Source organism: Lasioglossum baleicum, unplaced genomic scaffold (assembly GCF_051020765.1).
Source record: "Lasioglossum baleicum unplaced genomic scaffold, iyLasBale1 scaffold0021, whole genome shotgun sequence".
NCBI classification, from domain to species: Eukaryota; Metazoa; Arthropoda; class Insecta; order Hymenoptera; family Halictidae; genus Lasioglossum; species Lasioglossum baleicum.
In genome coordinates, this window is record NW_027469081.1 from 24,732 (window position 1) to 30,353 (window position 5,622).

The 5,622-nt window shown below is 39.4% G+C and overlaps 2 long non-coding RNA genes across 4 annotated transcripts; one reads left to right on the forward strand and one right to left on the reverse strand.

Moving 5' to 3' along the window:
• Positions 1-255: 255 nt before the first annotated feature.
• LOC143219089 (uncharacterized) lies at positions 256-734 on the forward strand. Its single transcript, XR_013011239.1, has 2 exons — positions 256-389; positions 479-734. It is a non-coding gene; the product is annotated as an uncharacterized LOC143219089 (long non-coding RNA).
• A 2,003-nt stretch (positions 735-2,737) lies between these two features.
• LOC143219178 (uncharacterized) lies at positions 2,738-5,357 on the reverse strand. 3 transcript variants are annotated; one of them, XR_013011257.1, is made up of 4 exons: positions 4,058-5,357; positions 3,795-3,961; positions 3,099-3,189; positions 2,738-3,024 (listed from the first exon to the last, which is right to left on the reverse strand). It is a non-coding gene; the product is annotated as an uncharacterized LOC143219178 (long non-coding RNA). The 3 variants fall into 3 exon arrangements; XR_013011258.1 differs by having other exon boundaries at positions 3,795-3,871; positions 4,182-5,151; XR_013011256.1 differs by having other exon boundaries at positions 3,795-4,961.
• Between the last annotated feature and the right edge of the window lie 265 nt (positions 5,358-5,622).

Here is a 5,622-nt window from a genome sequence, read left to right on the forward strand (position 1 = left end):
GCTAAGAATTGGCCCGTTCCGAGCTGCGTTATTGTTCGAGTTGCTCAAGGTGGGATTAACTCGATTTTTGCCTGGGATTCTCCGCGCGTATTAGTAGCTATTTTTGCCGTCTAATAGCGGAGGGCAATAGCAGAAGGCAAATTGAAGGCAGCCGGCCGGCCGAAGCTGAATTTGTTTAAGAGGGCAGTACCGTCGAGTCGTACTGATGTGATGATGTGATTTGCGAATATAATAACAGATCTGGACGACGCTGGCTCGAAAAACACATGTTGCTGCAAGTTGCAGCCATTTGCAGCCTGTTGCAGCCTGCAACTCCTTTGTCGGAGTGGATGACGTGGGGACTGGAACTGTCTTACTGAGTGTAATTGAGTGTTACTGAGCAAGAGAAGGTGAGAAGCAAAGAGGATTAGTCAGGATTAGTCCTCTTCAGTCCTCTTTGGTGAGAAGCAGCAACAACAACATGTATTTTTCGAGCCAGCGTCGCCCAGGTCTGTGCAGGTCTGTATAATAAGACAATCCTCTTTTCAACCATTTTCAACCAAGAAGAAATGCGGTGAGAGCAGCACTGTACTCGAGCGATTCACGGGAGGAGTTACGAAGAAAAGCTGATCTTCCAGAACCTGTTTATCAGATTTGTCCTGCAAATCATCTTCTGTGTTCGCGCAAGTCAAGGTTTGTAAAAATTTGACTAATAGTTGACTAATAAAGAAAAATAATCAAACTAAATGAAAAAATATAATATTTATTATTTCCTACTTCATTCATTTATTATCCCTTCTGATATTGAGTAGTCTGAATTTAAAATTATTAATATTTAAACATTAAAATAAGTGTATAGTAGTCATACAAAAAATATAAATTTTCTTTTCCGTCGAACGACACTTTTTTTCCATAAACACATTTCAATAAATTTCGAAATGTAATGAATTGAAATTGAACTGTAGAGAAAATGGTATGGCAATGCAATTTTTATAGTTTCCATCTCTTGCAATCTATGCAGACAATTTTTATTTCGCATAAAGATCCGCAGTCTAAGAAAAATAACATAAATATGAGAATAAGTAAAATTTGCATGTGCACAAAATGTGCATCTGTGCGTAGTGGGGAGCTGCCGCGCCTGCGCACGACCGTATGCGTTATTCCGAACGACACGCTGATCCCCTGATAGCACAACGGACTCCACGGGGAGTGACGAAAACGCGCATAGGTTGACTCCACCTGGAACAACCTGGAACCGTCTGGATGCAGCCCACGGGGAATGCAGCTTTCTGCAGTCCAGCTGGAACGCCACTCTATCCTGGATTCCGCTTCCCCGCAAGATGGCAGCACGGTCGCACTGATTAATGCGGCCACCGACGAGATACTGTTAAGGGGGCCGTCTCCTAGCAGATGACGGTCGCGCGTGAACACTCACACACCGCTAGAGTACACTCACACACCGCTAGACCACGTATACGTACACGAGAATTGCTAGGATCAGGGAAATGCGTTCTGATTTCTCGATAATGCAAAGACGGGGGTTTTTATTAGTCAAAATCGCTAGATAAAAGATCAATCTAGTGCGCTGTTTGCTTCAAAAGTCGTTCTTTTACGTTTCCGAGCAATGATTTTGCAATATTCGGCTGCATGTTGCCCGTCGGAGAGGCTAGTACGCCGGCGTGACTGCAGCGCCATCTAACGGGCAACATGCGACGGGCAACATGCAGCCGAATATTGCAAAATCATTGCTCGGAAACGTAAAAGAACGACTTTTGAAGCAAACAGCGCACTAGATTGATCTTTTATCTAGCGATTTTGACTAATAAAAACCCCCGTCTTTGCATTATCGAGAAATCAGAACGCATTTCCCTGATCCTAGCAATTCTCGCGTACGTATACGTGGTCTAGCGGTGTGTGAGTGTACTCTAGCGGTGTGTGAGTGTTCACGCGCGACCGTCATCTGCTAGGAGACGGCCCCCTTAAAGACTGCCAGCCTTATGGGAGTTGGCGGGACTCGAATTTTTCGGTATTTCTTACGCCCTCTAGGATATATTTTAGCTCCATCCAGAGAAACAGAAGGCCAACGACGGCATTTTGTCGGTAAAGAAGACCACTGAGGAGATTCTCGTCGCGATGCATCGGTGTGAATGCGAATTATTACGAAACCATATCGATTATTATTAAATGTTACATTCTCCGCCATATTTCAGACGATGTTTTGGCACTATTTTAACACTATTTAGAACTTTTAGCGATGTGGTATATCAGATCACTGTACCTTTCACGTTATCCCCGCGCCCACTCGCGCCCACTTACTGGTCCCGCGGAATAACACAGGGGCTGGCAGTCTTTAATAGTATCTCGTCGGTGATGCGGCGAATGCCGTTATACAGGGCAGCGCCGTCGGTAAGGGCAGATCGCACTAATGTGGCAGATGTCGATAAGTAGATTTCTATTGTACAAATATGTAGCAGTTTCCCTTTTTACCGACAATACTGATTTTTGAATGAATATTCAGTCACATGCAAGGAGAGGAAACGAAAAAAAAATCTGTGCAAAATAAAAATTCTCTGCATCGATTGCAAGAGATGGAAGCTAAGATTAAAATGTCACCATGCAAAAAAAGACAAAGTGTCGTATAAGGGAAAAGAAAATTTACTTTTTCTTATTTTTTAATACACCGCAGGGAGTTGGTAAAGACACATGGACAATGACACAAGGAATATATATATATATATATATATAATAAATATTATAATTTTTTATTATTACTATGCTTTATTATTGGACGAACACCTAAATATCTCTTCAGGTTATTGTGATGCAAAAAATATTTGTTACGTAATGTGCACGGTGTGCCAGATATTTGGTCCATTGACACCATGCACATTACGTAACAAATATTTTTTGCATCACAATAACCTGAAGAGATATTTAGGTGTTCGTATTTAAACGGAACACCCTGTATATTGTGATTATTACACGTTGTTGCCTCTGCTTCCCAAAACTTGTGGCCCGTAGCACGTTCTGGCATAGGTGGGATACCTAAAAAATACAAAGAAAATCAGTAATGTACAATATATGCATGTGTGTTGAATGGCATAATTAGATATACGTACCACGTGAAAAATTAGAGGTCTTCCTCTTCCCCGGTTGCCGCAGCTTCCTTCTCCTCCTTCCCTGGATAGCACATTATATTTATCCTCCGTTCTGTAATTAGATTTTCAATTACACAGTGAGTAAAGGTGAGTATTTAATCTTCTTCGCTTATTGCTCATCTCAACGAATTTTCTAATTTCTGGTGCTACAATTACAAAAGGTCTTCTGACGTTTTTCATCAACTAATATACCTAACTGATTCAAACATTGCAATGATATTTATAAAAAATCGATTAAAGTTGAACTACAAACAAAAGAATGTACTACCAGAAATAAAAAAATTCGATGATGAGAAGCAAGTGAAGAAGATTAAATACTTGCCTTACTGAATTGGTTTAAGCCATCATTTTGCCGATTTAGAATATTGCTAAGCTAATTCTAATCTGAATGGGCCAAAGCTGAATTGTGTTGGATTTGTTTAAAGTGATAAATGATAATAATGATAATGAAAAGAGAGTGATAAAGAAACAAACAATTTACTATTTTGGACTCTACATTGAAGTGAACATACTCGCCCCGTAGCACCTCATATGTGATGGCAAATGGCACTGTCGCGTGGTGTGCCGACAAGCGTTCTCACGCTTTTTCACGCGAAGATTTTGGGAGACATTTGAGCAAAATGAAACCGATTAACCAATATAAATATGTACAAATACCTTCCGTTCTTCCTGCCTTCCACGTAGTGCACGTAATCCAAGTAATCCACGTAATCACATAATCCAAGCAAGTCAATCTAATAAATAGTCAAATAGTCAAATTCCGCAACGCAGACCGCACTCGCGAGTGTAACGTGTAACCACAGAGCGAAGTTATGTAAATATATCTGTGATTGTGTCAAGAAAAACGCTGCATGTCACAATTTCAAAAAATTTCAGTTTATGCATTTATTGAACTTTATAGTGTAGAATTAGGTATTTACCAGAAAAAACGTCACGAAAATCAATTCAAAAGGCTCGAAAAAATAATACAATTTATAACCAATGTCCTTGTCAAAGCATTAGTGATCAAAACTTTAAACGACAATATCTTGAAAGTGAAAGTACAATGTGACATGCGGCGGCGTCCTCCTGACAACCACAGATATTACGACCGAGCTAAGCGAACGAGAACTTGCGAACTGTTGAGAGTTGAGAGAATAACTGAAAACTGCTGAAAACTGAACGGCAGTTTCCCCTTCCCTGACGTATCGTCGTATCCGTGAGCGGTGTCGACCGCGCTTGCCCGTGTTGGTGCATGTTCGATTGCACGCGCGCTACACAACAAACGTACCTCTACCATGTCCGTGTGACTACCTGCTCGACTGATCGACGCCGACGCGTTCCTTCGATTTTCACGTTGCCGAAGTTTCGGAAGCATGAGGCGAAAAGTCGGAATCTGGAGACGGCGCGCATTTGAATCTCGGGCACAGCACGCGGCGCGACGCACATTTTGCTATAACTTTTGATCTAAATGAGATATCGAAGAGAAATTATGTAGGCCTAATTTTTTTTGAAAAATCGGTTTTAACGATGTAAAAAGAAATATATTTTGTATTTTTTAAATAATGTTTTCGTTGATTCTTAAGGTATAGCCGGAAAAGATGGTCAGAAGTATCCAACCAAATTTGTTTTTAGTCACGTCATGTTCAACAGAAAATTATGAAAAAATTCATGAATATTCTACCGAATAGCATACACTACTGAGATTTTTTTCAAAATTTTTGGTTGCAAAATCGATTTTTAAACAAATCGGAAAACATAAAATTGCCGATTTTATGTATATACATACATCAAAGTCTTCAGTTGACCACATTTATATTATTACGTTAGTTGTGTCTCATCCTGATTATTAATGTGTATTTTTTCAGATTTTTCGGATTACGGAAACATGTTTTAAAAAATTGAAAACCTCCAAAAATTCCAAGAAAATGCATGTTTTGTATTGAAGTGTTAGAGACTCCAGTTTTATAAGAATTCAGTACTTGTATATTATTGAAGCAACCGTTCTTAATTTTTTTATAATTTTTTAGAGGTTGGGTAGTCGTTAACAAAACAAGTACATATATACGGCTGGGAATCTTCTGGCCCCGAATCGAATCCCGCATCTATAATCGTTTTGTTCGGTAAATACTTATTGCTTCGAGTTTTAATGAAAAGTTTAACCAAAAACATTTTTTAATTGTCTACATTTATTTTCAACTTAAAGAATTGATGCAGTTCGCGCTGTCGACTTTCGCTGTCCACTTTCTGTAATTGAAAAAAAAGAAACATAATTTAAGTTATGATTGCGAAGTGCAGAATGGTTTCGAGGTATTCGAAAATACCGCTACAGGTGGTCCCCTGTGTATCTATATCTTCGAGTAACTAATTACAAATTTTGTATCTATTATTCGTGATCCGAAATTTGTATCTAGGAGAAAAATTAAGGGCAGATTCGGAATCAGCGCAAAAAACTCTATAAGAATCATCCAACAGTAATTGTTGAAGAAATTTGGTGTTGCGGAGA